Source organism: Athene noctua, chromosome 15 (genome assembly GCF_965140245.1).
Source record: "Athene noctua chromosome 15, bAthNoc1.hap1.1, whole genome shotgun sequence".
NCBI classification, from domain to species: domain Eukaryota; kingdom Metazoa; phylum Chordata; class Aves; order Strigiformes; family Strigidae; genus Athene; species Athene noctua.
The window spans coordinates 19578068-19592350 of NC_134051.1; the positions used below are offsets into that span (position 1 = coordinate 19578068).

Consider the following 14283-nt stretch of genomic DNA (forward strand, 5'->3'; position numbering starts at 1 on the left):
CCCTGACACTGAGGCCGGGTTATAGCGCGGGCCTGAGCCTGCGAAATCTTGGTCTTTGCTCCGGGTGAGAGGCGTGGGGCTGCCAGGGGTTGGTGCACCCTGTGGTCCCCTCGGGCATGTCACCCCCGGGGGGGCCACACCAGTTAAAGGCATTGTTGTGTATTCCTTAGCATCTTGTATCCCAGTATCTTCAGTAGCAAAAGCATCGCCTGCCCGTCCTGTCTGTGATGATCTCCACCCTAAAGGGGTTAGACACAGCTTAACCCCACTCATCATCTGTGATCCGGCAGGTTTTGTGGAAGGAGGGAAGATGGAGATTAATTTCTGTGGGCAGCTTGGTATCTGCCAAGACTAGTGTTTGTTACTGAACTTTTTTTAAAAAGTTCCTGACTGAACCTGAAGGCTGGGCAGAAAGTGCAGCTTTTGAAGAAAGGGTTGCCAGGTTTTTCCTTGTATTCTTGCCTAGCAAGCTGAGGGGCTCGGTTTTTAGAGGCTGTTTTTTGTATTGAAATGGGTTCTACTGAGATCTGATTTTTGCATCGTTGCCCTGGCACTGGGTTGCCTAGGAAGAATTTTAATACAAAACGATGCTGCTGTGAGCTTAGCTGCCCGCTCAGCAGGGATCCTGCACACATAGAGCAGCCGACAAGCCGTTCTGTCTGCAGGCCCGGCTGGGACAGGGTGTGGGGCTGGCCGTGGGGCAGCTCCGGGGCACGGCTCGGGAGCAGCTCGGCTGGGGAGCGGGGCCAGCTCTGGGCAGCAGTCACACCCCGGGGCGGCTGGTGAGGAGGAGACCTGGCCGGGGAGGTCACCTCGTGGTGGGCAGCAACCCGTCATGGGGGGAGGCGGCTGCTGCCCCCCAGGTTCAGTTAACGGGTCGGGAAGAGAAAGCAAAGGCAGCCCAAGGTTGAAGGAAGCAACACCTCTAAATGAGACTAATTAAAAGGAAGAGCTAATCAAGGCCTGGAGCTTTCTGGAGTCCCGCTGGGCTGGGGGATGCTGGGGGAGCTGGTGGGGGAGTGCACCTTTCGGGAGAAGGAGGCTCCCTAATTAAAAAGGGAGATCAGTGCTGGGCGGTGGGGGCTGGTGGCCGGTGTCGGGCTCTGGGGGTGTCACCGTCACTGAGCCGCTCCGCTGCCTGATGGCAGCGAGGGTCCCGCTGAGGCAGGGAGTGGAGTGGACTCCTGCCCGGGGTTGGTGAGTAGTTAACCCCTTCACGAAACGGGCAGCAAAGCTCGTGACCAGTTGGAGATCACATTTGCCGGCTCCAGCTCTGAGATGGTTAATCCGGGGCTTGCCCGGGGGAGCTGGGCTCTAGCTGGGGGTGGCTGGGGGATGCCAGGGCCGCTGGGGGGGTCTGCCTGGGCTGGCATATGGAGAAGGGTGGTCCTGGGCAAAGCTCTTGTCCCAGCCCCGTGGGGAGGGCCGGCAGGGATGTGGCAGCCCTGAGCCCCCCGCCCCAGCTTGTTTCTGGGGCTCCACCACCCCTGGGGTGCAAAAGCCACAGGGCCACCTCGTCACGTTGCTCCACTCCTGGTTACGGCCCGTGGTCCAAGAGGTGACCCACCCAGGCACGGCCCCCGTTTGTGGCTGGGGAAGCAGCCCCCCCCACGGGGTCAGGGGGTCCCTCTGCTTCCTCCGCGCGTTCGGGTGCTCCCCCAGCCCCGAGTGCCTCCGCTCCGGGCGCGGGTGGCTCCTACCTAACGCAAACCAACCTGCGATCCGCGCTGTCAGCGAGGGGGTTTGCCGGCTCAGAGGCTGATCTCGCCCTCCACCCGCTCCATCCGCCCGCCAGGCCCCCGCCCTGCCCACACCCGCGTTCTGCTGCTGAAATTACCTGCGTTGGTCTCTGGAGCTGGGAGAGTTCACTGGGAGAAGTTAGTGATTCTGAACCGAAGTTAAAAATTGCACACAGTTAGCTCTGTGTTTGGGAAATTTTAGGAGTTTTTCCATTTGCTGTTTAATTTCTAAGTTTAGCCCCTTTTACAGCCGTGTAATTGCATTGTGCGAGCGATAATGGGTTTGCAGGATTCCTCTGTGGAGGTAACAACAGAAACCTCCGCAGCTTTGTGAGCGGTGCTCTAATCTGCCTGGGCAGAGTCAGCCCCCGAAATGCTTATTCCTATAGAGTCAGTGTGTAAAATCCTTATTTTCTTGTAAATCTTGCTTTGCGAATGGTGCAGTTAGGATTTCTGTTGCAATTTACATTTCAATTGGAATCTAAGCCAGTACTTTAAATTGTTTTTACGGACCTGGACAAAAAATTGCTGAGCTAGGTTTTAATATTTTTTTTTGGTAATACAATTTTCAGCAACAATATTGATCAAATCTTCTGTGATAATGTCAGAGAATCAAATACATGAAAAACGGGAGAACCAGCTCAGACTCTCCCATTCCCGCAGTGCCCTGAGAGGGGCAGGTGTTGAATGCGTGTCAGCCTGGGACTCAGCAACGACGTGGTCTTTGCTTCCAGTTACGACTGTCACATCTCGTTTTCTATTTCACGTATCTGTTTCTATTGTCCAGACCATCCTTCCCCACAACCCTCATCCGTATGCTCCGATTGTTTGTAAATATAATCTGATAGGAAATATTTTATGAAGATAATGCCTCTTCCTTATCTGGTTATTTTCTGCTGCAGCTGTGGTCCCTGCAGATGGGCTCTACAATGTGTTCTTGCACCTGAAACGTGCCTTTGCCTTTATCTGCTCCTCTCTAGCTGAAAAATACATTACACGTGAGGGCAGAACAGAATAATCGTAGAATAGTCTGGGTTTCAGGACAGATCTTTAAATGCCATCTAGTCCGACTTCCCCGCAATAAGCAGGGACACCTTCCACTAGATCAGGTCCCTCAAAGCCCCTGACAGAGGGTCCCCCTTTCTGCCCTTTTTTGAACCGGGTGCAGTGCTTCTCTCTTTCCAGCCACCGGGACTTCACCTGGCTGCCACGACTTTCCGGATACCCCGGAGAGTGGCTTGGCCATTCCCTCAGGGCTCGGGACGCATCTCACCAGGTCCCGCAGAGGTGTGTGTGTTCGGGTTCCTCAGGGGTCCCCACCCTGACCGTCTCTTACAGAGGGAGGGACTTTGCTCCCCCAGTCCCCGTCTTGCGGCCCATCCACTCGGGAGGGGTGGGAAGAGAGGCTGCCAGTGAGGACTGAGGCAAAATGTCGTTGAGTACCTCAGCCTTCTCCGCGGTGGCCCCTTTGCCAGTCTCGCTGGTCGGGGTTACGCTTTCTTTGCTCCCCCCTCCTGGCTGACGTACCCGGAGAAGCTCTTTTATTATTCGTTGTGTCCCTCGCCAAGTTCAGCTCCAGCTGCGCCTTGGCCTTCCCGAGCCCTCCCCTACACACCGGGCAGGGCCCCTCCGCCCATCCCAGGATTCCTGTCCCTGCTCCCCCTGCCTCTGCGCTTCTCCTCGCCCTTCCATTTGACCAGCAGGTCCCACCCCAGCCTCGCAGGTCTCTTGCTTCCTTCCCCGATTCCTTACACCTGGGGGTGGAGAGCTCCTGCGCTCTAGGGAGAGCGTCCTCAGGGCTCTGCCCGCTCCGTTCTGCTCCCTTCTCCCCGAGGGCGGTTCCCTGTCGATTGACTCCCTGAAGATTTTTGCTCTTTGGCACTTTGCTCTCCTAGAATTCAGGGTCCTGGCTTCACAGTCCTGGGGGATATGGGTTGGGTGAAGAGTGAAGTCAGGCCGGGGGTCTCCTGGGTCGCCGAGAGCTTGTTCGGTGGGTGTTGGGGTGGTAAGAATTCATCAGTATTCATCAGTAGGCCCCCCTCGATTGGGCTGCCTGTGGTAGACACCAACACAGCAGTCGCTGTCTCTTCCAAAATACATTTTAATGTTTTAAACGTCTGCAGATGGATTTCTCTCTCTCTCTCTCTCCTCTGGATGCCAAACAGGGGAAGCCGTGGGCTCCTTGTTATCTGTCACTTAGTTTTTGACACCACTCGTGTTGAATACATTAATTACAGTTATTTAAAGCACTGGGAGGTTTCTGCTTTAAACATTCCAACCTCTGTGCTTTTTGCTGAACTAAAGCTGCCGGGGCGGTTCTGCCGAGCGCTCTGCCCGCAGCTGCCCCCGTGCCCGCGCGGCGCCGGGGCCGCGGCCAGCCCACGCTGGGCTCGTCTCAAAGACAGCAGGTAGGGTAGTGTGCTTGGGTGTAACGTCTTTCACTGAGCCTCCCTAATGTATAATCTTGGAGTCAATTTCAATTAAAAGTGAAATGTTTTGATGATTCCCAGCCTTATTTTAATTCCCCTCTGTGTAGAATGTGCTGTAAATTGATAAAACATAAAGTTAGGCACCGCAAAGCCCGCGCAGGCGCTTCCTGCTGCCCTGCCCGGGGGGGCACCAGCTTAGAAAATAACGGGCTCGCTCTTGTCCATGGTCAACTTTGTTGGGCTTGGTTTTTTGCTAAATATTTGGTGTCTCTCTGAGCATTTACCTGCAGCCCCCCCGGCAGTGCTCAATCCTGATGTATGTTCCACAAAACCAAGCCCAGACAAACCAGCAGACAAGCCAAAGGCCTCAACCTGACCGGCCGCCGCAGCTAGACACGGCCCCCCCTCCCTCCGCCCGGGTCTGGAGGGGCCAAGCGGAGCGCAGGGGGGATGGAGGGGCCGAGCCCCCTCCCACGGGACTTCGGCTCAGCCTGCTCGTCTCGGGCAGGTTCTCACCCAGCACTGCTCTGGGGCGTCTTTGCTTCCCGTCAGCGTGGTGTTTCTTTGCAGGAAACGTATTTTCCCATTTATATCTTCTTTTTACCCAGATGCCGCGTGCCAACGCCTTCGGCCCGTCTCCCTGTGCCGCAAGGGCGCGGGGTGCCGGGGCCTCCGCTCGCGCTGCGCCCGCCAGCGCCAGGTAAGAGCTCGTGGGCTCGGGGCCGGCGTTTCGCACGGGGGGGTCACACGGCTTCTTTCCTCCCCGGGCAACGTGTGAACTGGCAGCGCCAGACACGGGCGGGTGTGCAGGTGCCGGGCGAACCACGACGCCCTCGTAGACGGTCCCGGCTCCGCGGCGCGTAGGGGATGGTGGAGCCTGTCCAGACCCGCCACGGCTGCGTTCCTCCGTGCAGCGACGAAGTAACGCCCCGTTGGGTCGTGCCAGGCTTGTCTGGGACACGGCGGGAGGGTTCTGGAGGAGGATGATGGTGAAGAGGAGGAAGGTGCCGCGTGGAGGATGGGGCTTTGGCTGTGTTTGCTGACGCGCGGGGGACGCCCGGTGCCGGTGCTGCCCCGGCTCGGCGGGGCTGACGTCAGCGCCGGGCACGAGGGGCCGAAGGCGCTCGCTGCCGAGCCCGTGACCCGGTTTCCCTCCCCACGCAGCGAGGGCTTCGCTCACAAATTCAAAGCCCCGATCCGGCGCCGCTCCCGCGCCGGGCTGCCGGCAGAGCCCGCCCCGGCGGGTCCCTCCACACGGCCTCTCCTCCTCCTCCTCCTCGATGGAAATGCCTCCGCGAGGGCTGCCAGCGCCCGCTCCTTCAAGAGGTAAACGAGAGTGGAATAATTAGCAACGACGATGCGTTCGGTGGCGAAATTCCTCAGCTTTTATTTGTGTCGGCTCCGCTATCGCGCACCAGGGCTGGGCCGGGCTGGCGGGGGGAGGCAGGATGGGGTGGCTCTTGCAGGGCACCCCCTGCCCCATCACCCCTCCACGGGGCTGGGGCAGGATGAGGCTTTTGCGGGCGTTTTTTCCATCCACGTTTCATGTGTCTCTGTGTGTGTGTGTGTGTATGCGCACGCCTGGGCTTTTGTCGCCCTGTTGTGAGCGAAATGGTTGTTTGGTAGCAAGGAGCGAGGGCTCCTTGCCAAGTCTGCCTAATTAAGATTAAGCATATGCAGATTTGCCTTGTTTTCAGCTAATGACAGCTGCAAACAATTATTTGTCATGCTCGCTGACTGTTGATTGGTAAAGGCGAGGCTGGGTGAGGACTGAACGCGATCGGCCGTTGCACGCCGGTGCTGCCGCCCGCCAGGGTTATCTGCCGTCCCGGGGCTGCCGGGGCCCAGCCCCGGCCCTCGGTGGTCGGGGGCTGCCGGGGCCCAGCCCCTGCCCTCGGTGGTCGGGGGCTGCCGGGGCCCAGCCCCTGCCCTCGGTGGCCAGCCCAGCCCCAGGGCTGCGGGGCGGCCGGCTCTGGTGTCGCTGGGTTGGGGTCTGCTGGGGGTGGGAGTTCTTTTTGTTTTCAGCGTTGTCATCGGCATAGACACGTTGTGATGTTTTCACGGGAAAATAAATAAAGATGTCTGCAAACGTATCTGACGTCTGCAGTTTCCAAGCCAGCAGCCTTCATCAATTTTCTGCAAGCTGAGAACCAAAGCAGAGACTAAATGAGGCGGGAGGCTTTGTGCCCGCGGTCCTGCTCTGAGTGCAGCTCAGGAAGAACCTTGGCATCTCTCCAAAATGCCTGGGCTTTTTAAGGATATTCTCAAAAAGAGCTTGATTTAAATATATTATTGTTACTATTATCATGCTGGTTAAAGGAGAGCGCCTTTTTGACAAAAGGATGCGTGAGCAAACGAAATGCTCGGTGTCGCAGATGAAAACACTCTGCATTGTTTTAAGGACGACGTGGAAATGAGGACATGGTGAAAAAATAGTCACCGCAGGGACACGATTCTGGGCCACAGGACACACATCCTGCTGGGTGGCATGTGCCTGAGGGACACGCAGCCTGTCCCAGTCCCCTGCCCTGGTCAGCAGCCTGAGCCCCGGGGGGGGCACACACGGGGCCGCCTTGAGACACTTCTGGGATTCCTCCCCGGTTGGCCGATTCCTGTAAATCTCCCCCCGCTGTTCCCAGTCCCAGGGGCAGGGCTGGGGACTCCCCTCAGGGCTCCTGCTGTGCCCCACGGACATGGGGGGAGCCTGAAAGTTGGGGGGGGGCTGCACCCCCAGAGCTGCTCATCTGCCAGTTACATCCAGGCTGTCCGTGTGAGAGGTTGTGTCCTTGACCCTGAGGGCCAGAAGCAGACGGCGCTTGGAAGCCGCGACGGGCCGATACGCGGCAGCCCCGAGGCAGGGAGGAGGCAGTGGCACCCCCGTCCCCCCCCGCCTGCACCCCCGTCCCCCCCGCCGCCCGTGTCCCTGCGCCCAGCCCCGGTGCTTGGCACCTCCCCGGCACACCGAGCCCTCCAGCTCCGAGATGAGCCGTGCTCCTCCCGCCAGGAGCCCAGTCAAACGCTCAGACGCTTCTGAGAATATTTTGGAGCGTTCCTGATTTTAATTGGGTTTACTTAATTATTATTTACTTTGACTGAAGAAACTGTTGTATTTAAATAACAGTGCTTTTGCCAACACGCTGTCACGGAGAAGCTGCTTTCCCTTTAGGAGCCCTCAAACATGGGCTCCCTTCCAAGCCCCTCGGCTTGGCGGCGCACGGAGCGTCGTCGCTGCTGCTCCCGCTGCCTCCCCGGCCGCAGCGCGGCCCTGGGCTGCGGGACGGCTCTGCCGGCCGCGCGCCGGGGGTGAAATGGGAGCTTTGTGCTGCTTCCAAACACCTTTGGTGTTCCTTGCTGGAGCCTGGCAGGGCCGAAGGTCCCGCAGCCGGTCAGAGCCCGGCGTGCCTCGAGGAGCTGGGGAGGCGAAGGGAGAGCGGATCCAAAGGGCGTCTGCAAACACGGGAAGGATAAAGGACAGAACCGGGGGGACTGGTGGGAAGAAAGGTGAACCTCAAGGGATGAGAAGCAGCCTGTGGTTATAGATAGCAACAATAACCAGCGGTTCCACTGAGTCATAAACCAGACTTGTTCTCTTTTCAAATCATAGTGTGGGGTTGGTTTTCGTTCCTTTTTATATTTCTTGTTTCTTCTTTTTTTTTTTTTTTTTTTAAATTGCACTTAAACAGCATCCAACTTCTCCTTGGAGCTGGAAATACCAGCTCTCAGCAGCTGCACCCACCGCTGATGCTTCCCTGTCTCGCAGTTCAGGACAGAGCCAGGCAGGTGACGCTCCACGGGGACCCCCGGCGCTGCCGCTGGGCGAGCAGAGGGTCTCCCGGGCTCCGGGGTTCCTCCGCTGCCACAGACGGTGCCGGGCCGATGGCGTGAAGTCCTGTCTCTGCTCGATCCAGCGTCCAGACTCGTGTTGAATTCAGAGGGGCCAGCGCTACGATTGGGGTCCCTCTTCGTCCAAGGGGTCGCTTCCGTACGTCACCTCGTGTCCCCGAGGACCGTGAGGGCCCGGGCAGCTCGGGAAGGCTGAAGGGAAGGAGCGGGTAGGAGGGTCTGGGCGTCTCAGGGGACTGAGCCCAGCAGCCCTGCTTTAGGTCGTTGAAACAGCCTTTCTCTCAAAAGCTCCAAAGAAAAGCAGAGCCTGGGGCGAGCGTGTCTGTGGGAAGCGTCGCTCCCTCCCCGGCCAGGATCGCTCTTCGGTGCGGGATTCGCTGAAGCTCTGATGTGTGTTTTGATGTTGTCTAATGAGCGTCTTGTACGCTCCTGCTGCCTGGCGTAAGGGAAGGAAATCTGTAGCTGTTACACCGAGGAGGAAGCAAAACCCACCCGTCTGGGTGTGACTGTTTTCTGATTCAAGCTGCTGAATATTCAACAAAAATCGTCTGTGACCTATATTCAGCGTAATTGCTGTTATTGCAGGGTGGGTGACGGAACGTCAGCGCAGGCACCGCGGAACAGGGGTCGTGTCGCCTCACGCGGTGCAAAAGGTGGTTGGGAAGGGGAAGGAGGCAGCAACGGCGCCGCATCCTCCGGCTGCTTTGCCAGCGCCGACCTGCTCCCCCCCCGGGATCTCTTCCTTCCCCACATCCTGATGTAAAGAGTGTGAGGTTCTAACGGAAACACACAGTGGAAAATAAAAAGTAAATCTCGGTGTAAATCCCACCGTGATGCTCGGTGTGTGGAGACCCCGGTGCCTGGGGCCTGCCTGGGCCGGGGCTGCCCCGGGGCCGGGGGGCTGGGGGTTCACCCCACGGTGCGTCCCAGGCCGTGGGGCTGGTGCCGGGGAACCTCATCCCCCACCCCTCACATCGCCCCTCAGACCATTTTCCCTCTATTTGCTCAGCTCAGCTGGTTCTGTGCAGGAAGAGGGTGGCCTGACTTGCTCCGCGGCCCCCCGCAGCCCCCCGGCCCCGGCGGCTGTGGGGCTCGGGGCTGCGGCGGTGCCTCCCCCAGCTCGGCGGGTTCGGGGTTCCCCGGCATCACGGGGACGCGCCCGGCGAGCCCGTCCCTGCCAGCGCTGGGGACGACTTGCACCCAGCAACGCCACCGCTCTATCACTTGGTCTCCTTATTTGGTATTTCTTTAATAATTAGTGGCAGATTTTGTACTTATGTTTGCAATTATCTAAATGCCTTTGGGACATGTTCTGCCAGATAATTGAATCTCCTTGGTATGTGACTGCAAAGATATTGTTAGCGAGCGCGGGCTGGAGCCGAGGAATGTTTTGCTGGTTTTGGTGTCATGTTCAGACAAATTAGGCTTTTTCATTTTAAAAAACTAATGGAAACAAAGCGTTTTGCTTTGCTGGCCTCAGCAAAAGCTGTGCTAGAAGCCTGTATTGGAGAGGGAAATACGTTATTATCAGTAATTAACTCGATGTACATTTTAATTATTTGCAGTGGTTTTTTCCTGGGCTGCAGCAAATCCTCCCTGTGCCCAATTCGCAGCTGCGGCCGCTAACGCAGTGTGAGACGCTGCAGGGCCGGGGGGAGCGGCTCCGCCTTGGGAAGATGAGCGGCAGAGCCGGGTCTCCGGCCAGACGGACGGACAGACAGACGTCCGCACGCAGCCTGGCTGGCGGGGGCAGGAGAGGGGGGGTCCCCGCGCTGGGGCTGCCCGGTCCCCCGGCAGCTCCCGGGTCCGTGCCGGGCGCACGTCGCCGTCCCCCGAGCGCGCTCTGAACGTTTCGCTTTTTCTGTTTTAGCACGTAACGTCGGGATTTGAAGTGGCGAGTGGGGAAAGGAAACCTCCCGCCTCGAGTGCTGTTCTTGAGAGTAAGTGCAGAACCGTTTGGCTTCTAAACCCACCTAATTTAGGGAGGTTTGGTGAAACCCCGTCAGGGTCGGTCAGAAAAATGGTTTTTCTCCCCTTGCCAGATTTTGGCCACGTCGAAGCTGTGCTGCCACCGGCCGTGAGCTGCCGAGACGAGGCTTTGGGGTGTTGCTGCTGCTTTTCCCCCTTGGCAGGGGGCAGGTGGGGGGCTGGTGCTCCGGACCCCCATGACACCCTCCGGCTGGCGGCGAGGGGACCCAGCGTGCTCCAGCCGAGTCAGCTCGTGTTGTGTTTTGATGTAGGTAATGGCAGAATTGTCAAATCATGCCGAGGAAAATGTAACGGGGGATCTCGGGAGCGGAGAGGAACGGGTAAGAGGTGCCGACCCGCGGCTCCGAGAGCCCCTGGGACCGAGGGGGAGGAAGGGTCCTGGGACAGAGGTGGTGGGGGAGCAGCTCCCCGAGAGCAGAGCCCCACTTCAGTCCCTGGGGAAGGCTCCGGGGAGGCTCTATGCTGAGAACATCATCTGCTCCCAGGGAGGGCCCGAATTCAGAAACAAGAAGAGAAACTAAGCAATGCATAAAAACAAATGAGTTTGTTAAAAGGACAAGCTGGCTCTGCCTCAGCAATAACCCAGCCCTGCAGACCTTAGGGCTGAATAGTGGCTCTTCTGGAGCCTGAAGTATCCTTAGGGTTGCCAGGACTATTACTTACCTTGTATTTTTTTTCCCCAAATACTGATTTTTTTTTTCCTTTTAATAATACGGACATAATTTGCCCCATGCTGGGTGGCCCCGCGGCAGGAGCTGTCTCCCCACTTTGTGGGCTGCAGGTCCCTGGTGGGTGCGAGCAGGGAGGGAGGGTCGGCCCGGAGGGGCTGCGGGTGCCGTCGTCACCTGGGCTGGTTTGGCTGGGCGGGAGGGTGCGGGGTGAGCCCGCGGCTCGGCCGGGTCCCGGGTACCCTCCAGCCGGCCGGCGGGCCTGGAGCCTGCTCCTCCGTGGGGGTTTTCCTCCGGAGCATCTCCTCCCCGGAGCGTCGGGGGGATGCAGCCCTACAAATCTCCTCCTCTAGTTTCAGTGCCAAGCACCAAAACGTGTTGACCTCCGTACGGAGCCGTTCTCAGTGTGCTGGCCTCGCACCAGCGGCTGCTCCGGGGCCGGAGCCGGGAGGGGTTTACACTCCCTAAATTAAGGGAGATTGCCCTAAATCGGGGAAGGCTGCTCTCCCTGGGTGGCAGAAAGGGAGCGGGGTGTCTGTGCAGACCTGCCCTGCCTCGCGCAGCTCCCCGGCTCCGGCTGCCGCCTGCCCTGGGAAAGGCACCGGTGACCCCTCCGTGCCAGCGGCTTCCCTGCTCCTCGGGTCTCGGTGCTTCACTCGCTTTTCTTTTGATGTCCGGGTGGCCGGGGTGCTGATGGGGACCCGTGTGCCGCAGCTGCCTGGTTCTGGCTCTGCCCGTGGTGCTCTGTGGCAGCGGCTCTGCTGGCACCGCGTGGGGCATCTGCCACACCACAGTGAGGATGATGAGGGGGGTACCTGCCCTTCAGCTGCTACCTGAGGCTCGGGGACACCCCCATGGGTGGGGACAAACCCTCTGGGTGCCTCCTCGCTCCTGCTCTTGTCTGGGCAGGTCACGGGGTTTGATTCCCCTGGGACAACAGACGGCTGCACGTACCCCTCGGGTGATCTCCCCTCCGTGGTGGTCCCATGGGAGGGGGATGCTCGGGCACTCGGGTTGGCCTCGTGGGACTGCTGGGAAACCCCACAGGGCACAGCACCCAGGGGTGCTGCGGCGTGGAGGTGGCAGCAGAGGCCTCTCAGCGTCCACGTCCTGTAGCCTCGAGGTGATCAGCCCTGCCGAGAGCCGCCCACTGCCCCCCAGCCGCCCGTGGGAGCTGCCCTTGCCGGAGGGACGCCCGGCGCGGGGTTAACAGCGCGCCAGCCCCCCCTGCTCCGCGCCCAGCCGGCCCCCCACGCACCCCCCGCATCCCGCGCTTGGCCCCAGCCACAAAGCAGTTAATAATTGTTGATCGCGGCGGCACGCTCGGCACTCGGCGCGGCTCTCGGATGCGGCGCGGTACTCCCCGCTCTCCGGGGAGCTCGTGGCATTTTGCCCAGATGGCATCGGTCTGTGTCTCAAGGACGTAACACGGCGCCTACGGCTCAGCGCAGCGGCACTGGAGTGGCAGATGAAGCCGGGGTGCTCCTTCGTCTCTGCCGAGAGGGAAGAGAAGCTCCTGAAAATGCCGAGTCTCCAGCCGGCCGCTCCCCTTCGCCTCCACGAATGAGCCGGCCCGCAGCGGCCGCCCGGGTTGCTTCGCGCGGGGGCAGCGCCGGCCGAGCACGTGGGGGCCCCTCGCCCCGCGGAGCAGAGGGCGCGCTCCCCTCCTTCCCCCTCCGCCCGCAGAGCAGGTAGGTGACACGTCCCCACCGACCCTGCCGTGTCCCTGCCACCGCCTGCCCGCCCACCCCTGGCATCGCCCCGGCCCACGTTTGCCCCGGAGGGGGGCTCGGGCCAGGGCAAAGGTGTGGGCTGAGCAGGAGCCCGTGGGTTTGGTTTTGGTTACGTCCGCCACGTCCCAGGTGTCCCAGCAGCCCTCTCGCCACCCACGGCCCGTGCATGGAGCAGCACCCCGGGGACCCCGCTCTGGCTCCCCCCGTACCGCCTCACCCCCACACTGATGGCACCAGAGCTGTTAAATCCTGGTCTCCTGGGCCTTCCGGCACGAGGACAGAGATACTCACGTGTGATCTCGGCGGGTGGCAGCCGGAGGGAGCGCTGGGTGTTTTGGGGATGATCTGAGAAGCGCTTTGCTGGCACGGGGGGTTTCACGGCGGGAAGGGAGGGAGGGGGTGCAGCTCCTTCCCGCCCCGAAGCCGTGCCAGCAGCGTGGCCTTGAGACTGGCTGTGTGCTTCCCCAGCTGGGTTTTCTCCGTGCATTGGCCACGGGAGCCAGGGGGGAGAAGAGGACGTGGGGACGGGAACAGTCTGGCCCCGAGCAGGAGCGCGCAGGAGGGAGCTGCTCCTGGCGGGAGCCATGGCCACGGGTCACCAGCAAACGTGTCTCAGGGAGGGACCCACCATCCGACGATGGGCCCGGCTGGCACTGCAGAGCTGGCCCACGGGCACCCAGAGCAATGGTTGCCCAATCCCAATGGTTTTCCACCCCTTTTGAGTGACCAGAGTGAGACAGTGCTGGTATTTACCCCCTCCCCGTCGGCTGAGCCACCTCCTCTTGCACCAGCTCACGCCAAATCACCCAGCGGAACCGGGCACGGCGCACCCACGGAGCTGAGGCTCCGGCCCCCTCGTGCCCTGGCACAGCCGCCGGCGCTCTGCCCGCAGCCCGTGCCGGGAGCGGGAGCCGCAGCCCCCCGGCAGCCCTGCGCCGGAGCCGCTGCTTCCCTGCTTGCACACAGCCGCCTCAATACAAAAGGAAAATTGGGTTTGTTTTTCTCCTTTTTTCCCTTTTCCTCCGGCGTGTGGCCAGCCGAGTGTTCCCTCGCCGTGGTTCGTTAGAGCCCGGCACAGCCGCAGACTCCGCTTTCCAGCGGCTGCCGTGTGCCGCGAATGCCAATGAAGCTGCCGGCACGCAGCGAACCGCAGAGCGTGTTTGTCCTGAATGCGGAATAATTAATGGTTTGGGGGAATCAAGTGAATTATGCTGGAGCTGTTGCCCAATTAGTTAAACTAATTGCAAAGTAAGGAGGGCTACCGGGGACCCGGCGTCCCGGGCACCCTGCGGCAGCCGCGCCGTCCCGTCGGCACGCAGCCGCTGCAGGGATGGGGCCGGGCCCAGCGCCTGGCTGCAGAGCCCAGCTTTCCATTTTTGCTGTTCTGCTGGATTTTCATAGGGAAAACGTCCCTATTTATTGATCTGATTTGTACGTCTGCGTGCACGCACAACTAGATTTTTAATCTCCTCCGCGGACGCCCAGCGGGGCGGTGGCTGGTTTGTAACCTGGTTTTCTTTTTCCCAAGATCTCAGCCCCCGTCGCCGGGTCCGGCCCCGCGCGGTCGCGGTCCCTGTGTCCTGCCCCCCCGGGGCTGGGGACGCCGCAGCGGGCGCTGCCCTTGCCCAAAGCGTGAGCGGGTCCGCGGGCGTCAAGGGGGGGCATGTCCCGGGGTGCGGGGGGGGAGATGCGTGTCTGTGGGATTGCAGAAAGGTACGTGCCCTGCTTAAAATCAGGAAAATTTTAAATAATGCAGAATTCTGTGCTTAATATGGCAGGAACGAGCCTTCTGAAGCTTCCTACTGCTAATTCTGGCTGGGGAAAAAAATACATATATATGTATTTTTATATATGCATGTATATATCTTTATATTAGGGTTTG

At 60.0% G+C, this 14283-nt stretch overlaps 1 protein-coding gene across 2 annotated transcripts in view; it reads left to right on the forward strand.

The window, feature by feature from the left end:
• Positions 1-5447: 5447 nt before the first annotated feature.
• Positions 5448-14283, forward strand: part of TNRC6A (trinucleotide repeat containing adaptor 6A) — a 95010-nt gene continuing 86174 nt past the window's right edge. For both annotated transcript variants that reach the window (XM_074919485.1, XM_074919489.1), the window contains exon 1: positions 5448-5494. The gene's annotated coding sequence lies outside the window, so the exon portion shown is untranslated. The remainder of the gene's footprint in view (positions 5495-14283) is intronic.